General features: G+C 41.9%; 1 long non-coding RNA gene across 4 annotated transcripts in view; it reads left to right on the top strand.

The window, feature by feature from the left end:
* Nucleotides 1-16,650, top strand: part of LOC149749021 (uncharacterized) — a 498,387-nt gene that overhangs the window by 105,844 nt on the left and 375,893 nt on the right. The gene's annotated exons all lie outside the window — the stretch shown is intronic.

Raw genomic sequence — 16,650 nt, 5'->3', positions numbered from 1 at the left:
GTGAGTTTGAGAGGCCCATTCTTCTCTCAGCTATCTGTAGCCCTTGAGAGAGCCACTTACCTCTCTGAGCCTCCATTGTCTCAACAGTACAATGGAGATAATATTATTTACCCCGTAGGGCTATTTTAAGGCAAACTTAATATAATGCATGCAAAAGTAATTTGAAAACTAAAACACAATAAGTATTAATGAATTTAATGAATAAGAAAAGCAGCACTCATTAACCATATTCCTTATCCCTGCCCTTATCTCTGCTCTTTAAGGGGAGAAAAAAGCTTTGTTCTCATCTCTTTTTGATAGGATTTCATATCACAGAATCCAATGATCCCGTCAAAGTCATGCTTTTCTAACTAGTTTTGAGACCCTGATTTGTAGTGTTATATACGAATGTTATACCTTCTGAGATACCTCTTTTGACCCTGACCTCCAGTGCTTCAAGTGAATGAATGATTTTCCTGCACTACTTTGAATGTTTCCATCTTTTTGAGGGGGCGGTAGCACAACTCCATTTGTTCCAGTACGTGTCATACTCCCTTGGTATTGTTTGCCAGTCTCTCTCACTAAGCTTTAAGATAAGACAGGGTCTGGGTTCCATTCATCTCAGTCTCCCCAGGTCCCAGCATAGGAGTTGGTGCAAAGGAGGGGGTCAGGATATGACTGCCGGAAGGGGAAAGAAGGAAGGAAAAGAAGGTAAGAGAGGAGGGAAAGGAAGGAAGAAATCCAGACTTGATATTCTTAGAAGTATAATCAAGGGACACTTGTAACAATCTGTGAAAGCAACCATACTGGGAAAACGTATTATTACACCCTGGCTTCAAGTGTTGTTTTCATATTTGGGAGGAAATACATTATTTGTGTTTTGGACTAGTCCCATCAATCTGGTCTCTTCATCCCTGTCCCAGACTTCCTTTGGAGTTGTGTGGGCAGAATGAGGAGGTCCCTGGTTTGAATTGGTAACTAAAGGCTAGTGAATATTTTCCTGCTCAGAGCCAGCAACTTGTAGTTGCTGATGAGGAGATGGGGAGGAAAGCCCTCCAAGTCAGAATTCTTGGGCTTCTGCCTTACCCTCAGTGCAGCATGTAGCTGCATGTGTTATGAGAAGACTGGGAGTTTGAAGATGATAGCCAAACACTGCTCTAAGTGGATTCATATATATATATGTGTGTGTGTGTGTGTGTGTGTATATATTTTTTGTTTGTATGTTTTGTTGTTGTTTGTTTGTTTGTTGTTGTTGTTAAACATTATGTCAATCAGGAATTATATCGGTTTGATATAAAAAATCTGTTTGGGTGTATTTCCCCATCCAAGTGAACGAGTTGAGCTGTTTGCCTTGATTTTCATACATGTCACAGAGACAACTTCTTCCTGTTTTAAATAATCTTAGCTAAAATTTGCAACTGATCCAGACATATGACAGTGACAGGAAAAGAGCACTGGTCCTAGTGTGAGAGGAGCTGTGTTTTAATTCCAGCTCTGTCACTTACTGGCAGTGTGACTCTAAGCAACCTATGAAACTTCTGAGGCTCAGTTCTTTTCTCTTTAAAGTGGGGACAATAATACCAACTTTTCTAGCTTGTTGTTAGATTTAAATGATTTGATGTGCATAAAGCACAGTGCCTGGCCCACAGCAAATCCTCGTTATGTATCTTGCAGGGAGGTATCAGGGGGATGATGACATCTTTGCTTTCTTTTAAGACCTACAGGTGGTCTTGAGAACTGGCACGGGCTGCAGGTCTCTATACTTTAGGAGAGCCTGACAGTAATGCCAGCTATACCAGAACCATGTGGAGCTCTGCCAGGTGGCTAGTGGTCACAAGCAGCTTTAGGTGGACTCCAGGTTAGTTAGCTAACAGATATAGTCATATAATATTTTGTAAACACACGCACACTAGTGATGATGGTTTTTCTTCTCCCCAGTGATGGAAACAAACAAAGCTTAAAATTCCTCCATCCTGATCCTCCATAACCTGAACACATGTTTTCAGGTTCCCTCCCAACCCTGATCCACATTCAGATATTTATTTTATACATTGGTAGAACCAGAATGCAGAAACTTTTCAGTGTTCTTCTTTTTAAAGCTAATTCAACTGCTGAACTGATTGATAGCCTAAAGTCTGGGCAGGGCAGGTGCACAGCACCTGCCTACTCTTAAAGCTGGATCCTCCGTGCATTGTTCATGGGGTAAGAGCAGAGACAGTCAGATGTCTCTCTGGAAAAGAAGTTCTCCACTGGGCTAACTTTCTCCCCCAGGGAACATTAAATGATGTCTGGAGACATTTCTGGTTTTCACAACTGGTTGAGGGTGGGCCGTTAGCATCTAGAGTGTAGAGGCCAGGGATGCTGCTAAGCATCCTAGAATGCAAAGGACAGATCCCAGCAACAAAGAATTACTTGATCCAGAGTGCCAATATTGCTGAGGTTGAGAAACACTGCTCCAGAGAAAGAACTGGAGGCAACGAAGCCTAAGAGCCCCCTGAAAGTGTATAAAAAATGTGTGTGTATGGGACTTTCAGAGAGTCTGAAGCTCTTATGAGATTCTCAAAGAGCAAGAATTGTTTAGGAGCCTGCCATAGTGTGAGTGAATAGCTTCCGGGACTGTTGAACTTGACTGTAACTAAATGGATGGCATTTCATGCATGTGCCCATCAGAAGAGGTGGTGGTCAGTGAGGGACATAGAAAAACTGAGTCAGGGAGGTAAAATTGGGCTCTCTCCAGGAGAGTCTGTGCTCTGAAAAGCAAACAACTGTTTACAGTCTTCCTGCCAGATCTGTCTCTGGTAGACACCAACATCTGTATCTGCCAGAGCCTGATGTTATTAAATGTTCAAATCATGTTAACTAGACTGGCGTGGGTCTGTGCTCAACAAGCATTTTAATTTCTTTTGATCTAGATCTGTGTATGGTGTTACTGTAAATTTATCACTAGGCCCCTACAGGATGGAGGCTAGGTATTATTCATTTGTATCCACATTGCTTGGAAGTAACTGCCATGGTGTTAACAGTCAATGTTATGTGCTATAGTGAGCAGGAGAATTGAATTGATTTTGTCAGCACAAACATGTCACTCCACATTACAGGGATATTTCTTCTCATAAATTAGCATATTGATTTTCAGGCTTATGCTTCAGGTTGCTATAAGCTTGGTTAGTGTGAGTTGTCTTCCCCAAATCTGCCTTTGGGACAATGACAAGATTGAATTTCAGAGTCTGCAAGGCTGGAAGGAAGATATAGGTGTGTCGTGTATACATTGGGACAGTGTTGCCTTGTGGGACATCTTGAGACAGGTTGGTTGGCATTCAGCTATTGAGGAACAATTGTAGGCACTAAAGAATTTATGATCTAGTAGGAGAGATAGACCCCAAATGTATGTTCTTACTACATTGTAGAGGAGTGTTGGATGTCATGCTAGGGAGATGGTCTGGGGAGGAGGGTGCGGTGAGGATCTTTTCTCTGAAGGTAATATTCTCTGTGCTTTATAAGGACAGCAATGAGGAGACTCTGAAAAGGCAAGAGAAGTAAGCAGGAAGACTGGTTATAAAGTGATGGCAAAAGCCCAGGTAAGAGTTTGGCCAGGAGCTGGGACATTAAGAAAGGAGGGAAGGGACAGATCCAACTCAGTAAATGTGGAATAGAATAGAAGTCAAGAATGCCTGAGCTTTTTTACCTTGGGTAGAGAGGATGGCGGTGCCACCAACCAAGGCAGCAAGCATCAGCAGATGAGCAGGTTTTGATGGGAAAGTTGAGAGTTTGGATTTGGACAGCTGTGTTTGAGGCCAGTGTAGGACAAGCAGGTGTGGGATTCCACCAGGGGCCTGACTTTGCTGTTTAGATTCATGAGAGAGAGAGTTGGGCTAGAGTCGAAGAAGATTCTGTATTCTTGGGGTCGTAGGAGGCATCTGGAACCAGGGTAGATAGCTGTGACATCTTCTAGGAAGAGGATTATGGGAAGAGAGGGGACCCTGGGAAAAAAGCTCCAGAAAGCCCACGACCAGAAATGGACAGAAGAAGGATCGGCCAGTGTGACCCTGGGGTGGCCAGGAGAGTGGGAGGAGTGTCAGGAAGTCAAGAGAGGGGTGGCTTTCCAGAAGTGGTGAGTGGTCAAGTGGACAGTACTGAAGCGGGGCCAAGTAGGGTGAGACCCTGTTGTGTTTGGAAAGATCACTAGTGACTTGCCCAGAACATTTCAGTCTCATAGGGAAGGCAGAAAGGGATTTCCAAAGGCTGAAGGGTGACTACCAGGTGAGAAGCAGCAGTGGGTGTGGGATACTTTGAGCAACATACAGTGGTAGAGGGAAGGAGACAGTTGGTGTCTGAATGGGATCATGACAAGTTTCCAGAATGCAAATGAGAGGATGAGAGTCAGGAGATAGGAGGAGAGATAATATTGGGTTGGCCAAAAAGTTCGTTTGGTTTTAAGCAAAATAAAAGACACATTTGTCATTTTCACCAAGCACTTTATTGAACAACATATTCATTAACCGAATGAACTTTTTGGCCACCCCAGTAGTTAGCAATGAGCATGTTTTCATCCATGAGTCCTCTCAGTTTCCAAATAAGTGGTCTAGAGCAGGAACCTCAACACAGTCTGAGCTGAGAATATCAGAATATCTGCAACCATGAGCCGTGATTCTAGAACCCAAACTGTTCCCAGATGGTAAATTAGCTGTGCTAATTGTGGAAGCTATGTTCAGAGCTTTGTGCCATGAGAGTGGTACTGTTGCTATCCAGAAGAAGTAATTGAGCCTTTAAATGAGATAGGAAATGAAAGGGTGATGTGTATGTGCTTAAAATGTATATTGATGCCTCCATTCTGCACCATAACTGCCCTCCTAGAGAGAGAGAAATTGTCAAATAATCTCTAGGCCTTGTAGATTCTGATTGGAAGCTGGGCACTTGGCCAGCGCAGCTTGTCAAACCAGGTTACATGGGAATGTGCCCAAGGCTGCTGAGAATAGGCAGCTCTGATCGGTGTGTATGGGCTTGTTAGACTCAGGCTGGTTTTTGCTTTCCATCAAAGAGACACCTGAGCCTCTCGTGTAGGTATTAACTCTGAGTTTGTCCCCGTTGCTCTGTTTGCTTTGGTTACTGGTGCTCAGCAGAGGAAGCCTCTTGTCTTGGTGAATGGATCTTTTCTGAGAGCATTCTTGGCAAAAGGCTTTTCCACTGTAATAATGGTGGATACCACTTACAGAGGACCCACTCTGTGCCCGAAGCTCTGCCAGGGACCTTGTGTGCATCTCTCACTCACAGGAAGCTGGCCAGGTTGGCATCAGGATTGCCATCTTACACACGAGGAAACTGCAGCTCCATGAGTTTGGTTGAGTTGCCCAGTGTCATACAACTGAAAATTGCTGGACTGAGTTTTTGTTGGATCTTTCTCCCTCTAAGACCACCATTCTGTGCTGCCTGCCTCTCACTTGGCGCTGTGTCCTGATCTCTGATGTGTATCCACTATGTGCTAAACAGCCCCCATAGTAGCCTACGTAAAAGGTTTTTAGGGCACATGACTTACTCTGTATTGTTCCTTTCAGAACAGATGGTCCACACAAAAATAGCAATAAAACTCCTCCTAACCTGCCTCCTTGCCTTTGGTCTTTCCCCTGACAGTCTGCCTTCATAGTGCCCGAGAGGGAGCGCTCTTAAAGACCACGTCACTCCTGCGTCTGAAAGCTCTCAGTGGTTCCCCATGACTATTGGATGACAGCCAAGCTCCTTGCCTTGGCACACAGGGCGGCCCTTTATGACTTGGCTCTTGCACACATCTCTAGCCACATTCTCTGCCTCCAGATGACTTACTGTTTTCTCAAGCATGACACTGAACAGGTTCCCATGCTCCTTTACCCCTCTGAGCCTTTGCTCGAGATATTCCTTCTGCCTGACATGTCCTTACTGTACATGTTCTCTGCTTGGTAACCCAAATGGCACCTCCTCTGTAACACTGTTCTCTGACTGTTCCAGATGGAATTGTTCTAGAACATTCCATATGGAATTTTCCTTGATTGTATGTCTGAGTTCCCTAAAGTTGATGAGCAAAGGAGCAAGGTTCTGCATCCCATGCTCTATCTGAGGTCAGCTCTGGGCCTGACGTGCAGTGGAAAATCAGTAAATGTAGTTCCATTGAGGCTCAATGTATTGATATTTGCAGATGCCATTGAGTTTGATGATCTTGGAGACTGGTGAGTTCCTGCAGGGGTCCCAGCTTCATCATGATGCTTAAACCTGAAACTGGTTGGAGATAGCTGGAGTGGAGAGGGAGCATCTGTCTACCCTTTAAGCTGGACTAGGCTCAACCTACTCATGAGGAACTACAATATCTTTTCTATTTTTCTTCTCCCTCCAAAGATGCCGTAGGGATCATGTTAAGAAAGTTTTACACAGGGAGCATTTTATGGTCCCCTGAAGAAAAACACCAGATACTTAATTATACGACCTTAATTAAGCCTCTATAATTTCAGAGTTGATCACTGTTCTCATGGAGGTGGAGCCCCAATATCATTTTCTCCTTTCCCCCTTGAATCTTATCGTGGTGTCACACATGCATCACATCAAACAGCTTACTCTTTGTTTAAGGTGCTTCTTAAACGTTCATTGAATTGAAGAGCTCTGTTCCTACAAGGCAGGGAGTATTTTTATTTCCATCTTAGGGATGAGAGAACTGAGGTTCAATACAGTTTTGAAAAATCTTATCCTTTGCAAATACAGCATCCTTCATTTTTCCACTTGTAACACTTTTGTCATAGCCAGAGGTCCATAAAATGACATTTCTAGGGCCAATCTGATGTCACTCTTACTACAATGTCACTTCTAACATCCCCAAGGAAGGATAGATGGCCTCCTTCTCATTCTTTATTATCTCTGACCTTTACTTTAGGGACTGTGTACCTATCTGTGGGAGCTGGGGGTTGTGTCGATCCCTCATGTTTCCCAGTTGTGAGTGTTAGTGTCTGGCACATACTAGGTGCTCAATGCTATGTCTTTCTCTTTTTTAAAATATTTATTTATTTATTTATATATTTTTGGCTGTGCCACACAGCTTGTGGGATCATAGTTCCCTGACCAGGGATTGAACATAGGCTCTCAGCAGTGAAAGCGTGGAGTCCTAACCACTGGACCACCAGGGAATTTCCCTATGTCTCTTTCTTACAGAGCTGCTTTACCTGACCTCTTCGTTGGGTTTCTAATTTTAAAAAATCTTTTTTTTTCAAAAGTTAGCCTCCAGGATTTTTAATATGCTCATGACTGGGCTTAGAAAAATCCTTCAGTTAGGCAACCTGATCACTATTTCAAACAGGGAGGAAAAATCACATTCCATAAGAAATGAAACATTTCAAAGTGGCAATGCTTTGAGTGACTCCAGTGCTGCCTGATCACTTTTCTTGCTATTATGCAAATCAGGTAGGTATACTGTTACTTCTAGGTCTATCTACTGTCGTTGATGATCTCCACATGGATGGTGTTTTGGCATCATCTGGCTTGTCAGTGAAGCCCAGTTCTCAGAGTCCTGCTGTGGACATTGTGTTGTTTTGTCTATTCACAGAGTATCAGACCTGGGAGGGTCCCAAGATCCCATCTGGCCCAATGCTTCCTCATTTTCCAGAGGCCCAGGTGGGGAGGAGACTCATGAAATGTACATGGGAGTTAAAGCACAGCCAAGAGTGGACACTTCCTACTCTCTGCAACCCTCAACCTCCTGCTATTAGTATCCTTTTACTTTTCCTGAATTTAGGTTTATTACTATTCTCTTGTTAATGTCAACCCTTGATGACTTCCACAGAGAGCAAGCATTCCTGTAAGGGTTTTATCAGTTCACTTTCTGGAACACACAAGTGCTGGAATTCTTGTGCATGTCCAGCTCCCTCATTAACATCTCTGCCTTGTCTTTGCTTCTGCCAAAAATACAGTGTGATTTCCTTCAGGCATGGCGGGGAGAAGGGATAGTAAGGTGATGCAAGAGGCTTGTCTGCCTCTTAGCTCCCTTTGGAAAGGAGCTAAACTGCAGATATACAGTTTGATTGAGGGACGTTACAAAATCTTGATGCTAATTACAATGGCATTCAGATGGCTGTGTCTCTGACATGATTGTGTTGGTACCAGTATTGAAGCACATGACATTGACAACAGACAAAAATCTTTGTTTTCTCTCAGCTCTAGCAAGACCTGTGTGCACATGTTTTTCCAAAGGCATAACCTGAGAGTTAGTCACAAGAGTCGTTGGTCTCGATAAGATATTACCTGCAAAAGGAGCTCTTGGGTTTAAAAAATGTGGCCAGGGGCTTCCCTGGTGGCACAGTGGTTGAGAGTCCACCTGCCGATGCAGGGGACACGGGTTTGTGCCCCGGTCCAGGAAGATCCCACATGCCGTGGAGCGGCTGGGCCCGTGAGCCATGGCCACTGAGCCTGCGCATCCGGAGCCTGTGCTCTGCAACGGGAGAGGCCGAAACAGTGAGAGGCCCGCGTACCGCAAAAAAAAAAAAAGAAAAAGAAAATGTGGCCAGTGTGGGGTAGGTGGAACCCTATCAAATTAAAGCATGGCAAAACGTTTGCAGAATGAAAACTTGATCCCAGGCTTTGACTGAAAGTCAAACAGATTTGCTTTTTAAAATTTTTTATCCCATTAAAGGAAAAAGAAAAAGTGAAAAGATTTGATTGACTTTTGTTTTTCATTATTTTTTCATTTCACTTATATCTATACTTCTGGCTTCGAACTGTGACTAGGGAAAGTGCCAAAATATTAGGCAAGGATGTCTCCCTGGAATTTAAGTCTGACCAAAGGCTGAAAATATGAAAACTCCACCAAATGAAAGAATCCGAATTCCAGGCCCGTTGTGCACACCATGAGTTTAGGGGCATTTTCCTCAGACTTTTTAAGGTTATTACATTATTATGTTTCACCAAACTAAGTGAACATTTTCTAGTTCATTAACAGGTCTTAAAGTAAGAAAGTTGGCCATCAGAAGAAGAGGTGTGGGGAAGTATAAGGAATGAATACTTTTTTAGCCCTGAATATACTACATACACATATCATTTCATAGAATCCCCATAAAAGTTCTGTGAGAATTCATTTTGTAAGTGGGGAAATTGAGTGTGAATTTCCTCACCGAGTGTGAGTTTCCTATGGTTGTACAATTAATAGGAGGCAAAACTGGGCTTCAAAACTCAATTTGATTCCAAAACCCTTGCCCTTTCCACTTATTATTTCCTGATCACCTATTTGGAAAGAACACAAAATGACAGTTCCCTTTCTCTCTTCCTTAGTCTTCCTGATTCCTGAGCGTTGGCTAATTGAGTTTTGTTTCTTAAAGTAATAGTAAGTAATTTACTCTAGTAAGCCAAAAACACTGGCCAATAGAGACGCGGATGGATCTAGAGACTGTCATACAGAGTGAAGTAAGTCAGAAAGAGAAAAACAAATATCATATATTAATGCATATATGTGGAATCTAGAGAAATGGTACAGATGAACCGGTTTGCAAGGCAGAAATAGAGACACAGATGTAGAGAACAAACATATGGACACCAATGGGGGGAAAGGGGGGTGGGATGAATTGGGAGATTGGGATTAACATATATACACTAATATGTATAAAATAGATAACTAATGAGAACCTGATGTATAAAAAAACAAAAACAAAAAACAAAACAAAACATTGGCCAGGACCTGAGATTCATAAGGATTGTGTGTTTAGATGCGGAACTGGGGTCAGGAATATAATATTTACGTCTCTATCGTTTGATGATGATTTATGGCACCACGACTTCCTTTTAAGATTATGATATCAAACATTCTTAATTTAGGCAGGCTGGTGTGGGTGGATAAGCACTGAATTTATGGTCAGGAAACCGGAGTTTAAATTCCAGCTTTGCTACTAACTTCTTGGGTGACCTTGGGGGAATTTCTTCTTTCTGGATCTGAATTTCTGTGTCTTAACAATTAGAGGGTTGGGCTGTAGGAGATAAGGTAACTTCTGACTCTAACATGCTGGGATTTTGTCACACTTGATTTAATTGGATGTTTCATGAAGGTAGGGACTTTGTTTATTCACTGCTATATCCCCAGGACCCAGAACATGTGCTAGCACGTAGTTGGCATTTAATATACACTTACTAAGTACATGAATGAATCTGCTTCCTTTATGAACTCAGTATAGATTAGTCAGGTATTATTTATTGAGTACCTATTGTATGCTAGGCACTTTTTCCTCTTCATTTTTCTTTTCCTTCCTCCCTGTTTAAGCCCTTCCTGGTTTGCCTCCTACCCAAATCACTTCTTTGGATTTGCTCTTAAGCTGCTCAGTAGCACACTGGATTGGAGTGGGGCTAGGGTAGGTCCCTGGGGAAATCATACAGCCCAGACCTGGCCTGTTGATGCATACTGAGGGATCAGTAAGGAGAGGCAGTGGCCAAGAGTGGGAGGTGAAAGAGCTGGATCTTTACCCAGAAATTCAGTTTCTTCTCTAAACTTGTTGGGTTGGACTAGATCAGCTTTTATCAGATTGGTCTTTTTTTTTTTTTTTTTGCCGTACGAGGGCCTCTCACTGTTGTGGTCTTTCCCGCTGCAGAGCACAGGCTCCGGACGCACAGGCTCAGTGGCCATGGCTCACGGGCCTAGCCGCTCCGCGGCAGGTGGGATCTTCCCGGACCGGGGCACGAACCCGTGTCCCCTGCATCGGCAGGCGGACTCTCAACCACTGTGCTACCAGGGAAGCCCCAGATTGGTCTTATACTGAATACTCTCTGTCCGAGATTAATAGATATGCCGCACAAAGGGAGTTCTGTAGTTAAAAAAAAACTTGGGAAACATTGGTCTAATTAAAAGTAAACATATGGTTAATAAAAAGTTGTAAAAGGTGTCTGTACTGTGAAGCTTCTGAGAGCCTCTAATATGCTAATACATATTATGATTCTCTGAGAGGGAGCTACAGGATGAGGCTTGGACATCTTGAGAGATATGAGTGTTCAGAGCAGTTAGGTGTCCCACAATTTGTACAGCCCTTAAAGTTTTCAAAGAGTGAGCTGAGCAATAGACTTGGTCCTTCCAGATCTGGAACTGTTGAATTTAATAAAATACAGTAGTTCCACTAGAGAATAAAGGACATCATTAAATCATTAAATTTCTATGGTATATAATTTGACACACTGAAACCTGGCAATGGCAATGGGAGGGGTGGCGGGCTAGGTCTTGGGGACAGTAGAGAGGTCACTAAGTCTTTGGTTCCCTTCTTTGCATCATTTATCTCTTACAGTTTGTAAACAATTCATGATCTAGAGCCATCTATTTCTAGAGGGCAGGTCACCTAACTACTCAGTCTCTCCATCTGCAAAGTGGATAAGAGGAGTACACAATAATTTTCCAGCTCAAATGGTTGGTGATTTTGCGATTTGCTCTCTAGTTACTCATCAAGAGCAGGCCCAACCTTGAATGCATATGAGAATTAATCATGTCATGGGGAAATGAAACAATATTTGTTTTTATTATGCCACTGTTAATGACGTAAGGTTCACCATGACCCTGACTGAATGGTGCAGGCAGGGGCTTGTAACATGAGAAATGGATCCAAATGCATTACTTGAGCAGAGAGTAGGAAGCATTTAAGTTCAGATCTTTTGAGTTGGGATATGGCTAGGACAGTTTCTAGAAGGGTGAAACCAACCCTGGTGAATTGCACATTGTTGAGTTGGTACTTGTATATTCTTATTTATACCATGTTTTTTGCCATCCACTTTTATTTAATGCAATGCAAATAATAAAACTAACAAAATTGCTATCACTTAGAGAGTGACTACTAAGTGCCACATATTTTCCTAAGGACTTTACACATAGAACATCATTTAATTTTTATAACTACCCATTAGGGATCTATTATTTTTGTAATAGATATGAGGGAAGTAAGCCTTAGAGAAGTTAATGAACTTGCTTGAGATCCCACTTGATTGCATGAGAATTCAAACTCATGCCTGTCTGACTTCACAACAGTGATGTGCTGGCAAATATTTAACAGCCAGCTTTCTTTGGGGAAAAACAAAGCCTTGATTTGTTGTGTTTGCTGATTTCTGTGGTGTAAACATTCCCATCATGGCCGAACTCCAGTTATCAAGGTAATTACAGGGTTGAAAAGAGATGTGCACTATTGGCTCTATGGAGCGAACATGACCCAACGCCAACTTGTCACTGCAACAACTATGCTTTTTCCCCCTCTACCCTGACCCATTTGCTTATAGTCAGGGTCATGGAGGAGTTCTGTTCAGTGTCTGGGTTTATAACTGAACAAGTAGGGGCAAACTTTCAGCTTCAGGCTTATAAGATGCAAGAGTCTGGAATTTTCTCCTATGGACAAGAAAATAATGTCTCTAGACACTAACATGATGATGAAAATGATGATCATTATGATCGTAATGATGATATATAATATTAGCAGTAGTTAAAATAGCTATTTTTTTTAGAATGTAATATGTGCCAGATATTGGTCTAAGCTTTCAGAGAGGCTACAGAATGGAGTGATTAAGAGCTTGGGCTCTGGATTTAGACTGCCTCGGTTTAAATCCCATTCCATTTGTGCTAGTTAGCTCTGTGATTTTGGGCAAGGGATAGTATTAGTACCTACCTAATAAGGTTGGTGTTGCTTAGAACAGAGGATTTTATGAGATCCAGAATGTAACATAATGGTAACTAAATTCTAGCTACCATTATGTCACATTCCTGGTCTCATATAGTTTTCACACCAGCCTTCTCAAAAGGTATTATTATTCCTTTTTCACCAAAGAGAAAACTGAGGGACTGAGAGGTTTAGGAAGAGGTTAGACAAGGACTGGAATTCTGGTCAGTGTACTTATAAAACCTGTGCTTCTATCTTTTAGACCATTTTGGATATATTTTGCAGGTAAAGAAGATAAGGCTCAGAAGGGTTAATTGTTTGTCAGAGGTCAAACATCCAGTAAGTAGCAAAGTCAGGATTCAAACAGAGGTTTGTGGGATCCTAGAACCCTGCTACTTTCTTGAAAGTATTAAAACATCATGATTTGTGGAGGTCTCATTGGTGACAGACCCTGAGGCTGAACTTTCTTAGTTTCTCTCTCTGCCATAAACTGCCCCTCCAACACCTGCTAAGAATCCATATTTGTCTCTATGAATATGCAGTACATATGCACTTGAATTTGGTCTGTGTATTACATGCGCATAGCAGCTCACATTTATACAAAAGTGACATTTTCACCTTAGATCAACTGAGGCAATAAACAGAAATTTATAATAGCCCCAATAGTAAAGCCTCAAGAGAAAGAGAGAAATTTGGGGCAGGATTTTCAAAGTAGAAGAAATACCCCTTCTTTGTGTAATTGCCTCTTTGTCTCTCTGCACCACCTACATTTTCTTCCTTTCTCCTATCCTTTCCTCTCCATACTAGTGTAATGCACTGGAAAGTGCTTGGACAGTAGAATCTCATTCATTCATTCATTCAACCAACGTATAAATACCTGTGCTCCAGGCAATAAAGAGCTACAAATGAAAGCTGTCAATATCATTGCTATTGCAAATTTGTCCTTTTCTTAGTAGAAAGCAGGTAATAAACAGGTCTAAAATGTGTTAGGTGTTCTGAAATGCTTGGAAGAAATATAAAGCTTGATAAGAGACAGAGTGATGGGGTGGTATTTTAGATAAATTCATCAGAGAAGCCCTCTCTGTTGTTTGAGCGGAACCTCGAATGAATCTGTGTAGATATCTGAAGGAAGAGCATGCCGTGTACAGGAAAGCAGGTATAAAGAATGGAGGTAGTAAGTAATATGTCTGGTACGTTAGAGGAATAGTAAGTAGGTCTTTGTGGCTGGAGTGGAGTGAACAAGAGAGAGAATGGTAGGAAGTGATATTCCAGTTAACTATCTAACTATAGTTAGCATAGCAAACTCTAACTTAGTGGATTAAAACAATTATTATCATCTGTGATCCTGGGCTTGGCTGGGTGGTTTTTCCTTAGGATCACTCACATGGTCACACTCAAGTAGCATTTAGGCATAGAGACATCAGAAGACTTGATTGGGCTGGGAATACAAGATGGCTTACTTACATGGCTGCCATTGGTGCCTAGGATCTCAGTTGTGGTTGTTGACTGGAATGCCTGCCCATGGCCATGTTGCCACCATGTTATCTGGGTTTCTAACAGCATGGTGGCCTGAGGGCATTGGACTTCTTACGTGGTGGCTCAGGACTCTCAGATACCATGCTGCTAGTCAAAACTACTAGTCCTTTTAAAGACTTGGGCCTGGAACTGGCAAAGGGTCACTTCCATCATACTCTTAGTTGTACTGTATTCAGATTCAAGGGGAGGAAAAGTAGATTCCACCTCTCAATGGGAAGTGGCTAGTTTTCATCCATCACAGAGGAGATTAGAAAAGTAGTGAGGGGTCATATCAATGAAGCGTGGCAGGCCCTGGAGAAGACTTTGGATGATGTTTTCTGAGTGTGATAGGAAGCCACTGTAGGGTTTTGAGTGAAAAATGGCATGATCTGTTTTATGTTTTACAAAGATCGCTTGGGCTGCAATGCAGTCAGACTAGAGAGTGATAAAGGTGGAAACAGGGAGACCAGTTACGAGGCTTTTGTAGAAGTCTAGTGAGAGATGATGGTGGCCTGGATTATTGTGTAGTGGAATTATGAGATGTGTTTCAATTCAGCATATAATCTGAAGGTAAAAACTTCAGGATCTGCTGATAGATTAGATATGAACTGTGAGAGAAATAGAGAAGTCAAAAACGCTTCCTCTCTGGTTGTTTTGGCTTATGTGGGAGGAAGTATAGCATTGCCATTTTCTAAGATCAGGAAGACAGATGAAGGATCAATGCTTTTGGGTAGTGGGTGTGGAGATCCAGAGTTCAGTTTCTGTTGTATTAGGTTCAAGTTGCTTATTGAATTTCCATATGAAGAAGGCAAGTAGTTGGTTAGATAGACTAGTCTGGAGTTCAGAGGAGAGGTTAGGCCTCTGGAGATATAAATTTGGGAATCATCAGTAAGTAGCTGGTATTTAAAAAATAGAGGACTGGATACAATAATCTAGGAAGTGAGTGTATAAATAGAGAGTGGGTCTGAGGCTGAAGCTCTGGACCCACTGCATGTTTACAGGCTGTGAAGATGAGGAGATTCCAGTAAGTGTGTGGCCAGTGAGATAGGAGGTAGCCAAGAAAGACCAAAGGAAGAAACTGTTTCAAGGAGGAGGGATTGATCTGCAGTGTCCAGCACTACTGAGAATTCACCACTGGTTTTTGGCAACACGGCCCCAGAGTTTGTCTGCATCCCAACTTTGCATGACCTCAAGCAAGTTAGTTTACCTCCTCTGCTCCTTAGCTTTCTCTTCTGAAAATAAAGATAATAATACTGATCTTACAGACTTGTGATACTATTAAATTAAATGATATTTTATAAATTATATAATATATGTATACATATATATATATATATATTTTTTTTTTTACTTAGTTGAGTTCCTGACATATAATAGTGGTGAAAAAGTGTCATTCAGTGTCCATCATCTTCCCCTTTATCACATGCCTAAACGCCACAGGAAATTACCAATTTTGAACCATTTTTAACCTATGAAATAGCAATTTCATATGGTTCGACTCAGTAACTGAATTAGAATTATGTGTTCCAAAAAGGGCAAGCTTTTGCTGGCCTATTCTCTATAATAAGATTTCTGATTTCACATTTCCCACTTAATAAGTTCTCCAGGAGAAAGCTCTCCTGGTAATAGCTTCTAAACTGCTCTCTGATTCTATTCATTTTCATGTTGGCACCACATCAAAGCCCACCACAAGGACCCAGTTTCATTCACACATACCGCTTGGCATTTACAACACAGAGGTATAAACTCAGCTCTTCTTGTCTACTTCCTGTGGGCCTGCTGTGATCCTCATTCTTTTTGGAAGGTCTGGTAATTCCCTGTCAGGTGTCGTGCCTGCAGTTTGGAGAAGCTGCTGCCAAGTGGACTCTGGTGTTAACTCTAGGGGTGACCGTATCCACCAAGTTTTATTCTGTCAGAAGTCTTTGCTCCTTTGACATCCATGGGCTTCCCTAGGCACTAATGCTCGTGGATCTGATTAAGTTGTTGCCCAGTTTCTTCCCATCTCTTAGCTCAGGAGAAACATAGCAAAACAAAACAAAACTGAAATTATTTTCTATGCTCCAAAATTTGGCAGAAACTAGAAGAAAAAGTGATTAAGGTCTATCAGCAGCATGATTTCCCAATGATGTGCTTTTTCCAGAGGCATTTTTTAAACTACCTGCTACCTCTCTTTATCTTAGCTCCTTGCCCTGGGAACTTGAGTTTACTAATTAGCTTACATAGTAAAAGCTAACTCATTAAGGCCTGAATTAGCCACCGACCTTTCTTCTCACTGCAAAGGACCCCCCCCTTTAAATGAGCTATACTACTCCCTTTCTACAAAAAAGCAAGTAAGTCCATTTTGAAAACAAGCCCAAAGGGTTCAATGAAAAAAAAAGTTTTCTTATTTTTCTGTCCACCATTCCAGCAATAGGAAAAAGATTCTTAAAACTTCAGCAAGAAAGAGTGACAGCTTTTAAATAAAATTGTCCTATTTGGTGTATAGTGTCACTCAGAGTTCTGAGAATGAACACATATTAAGAAAGAAAACCCTGCAAACATG

Source organism: Delphinapterus leucas, chromosome 6 (assembly GCF_059928025.1).
Source record: "Delphinapterus leucas isolate spDelLeu-1000000601 "Yukka" chromosome 6, BTC_Dleu_Yukka2, whole genome shotgun sequence".
Classification (NCBI taxonomy): Eukaryota; Metazoa; Chordata; class Mammalia; order Artiodactyla; family Monodontidae; genus Delphinapterus; species Delphinapterus leucas.
This window is presented reverse-complemented; position numbering and strand designations above follow the sequence as displayed.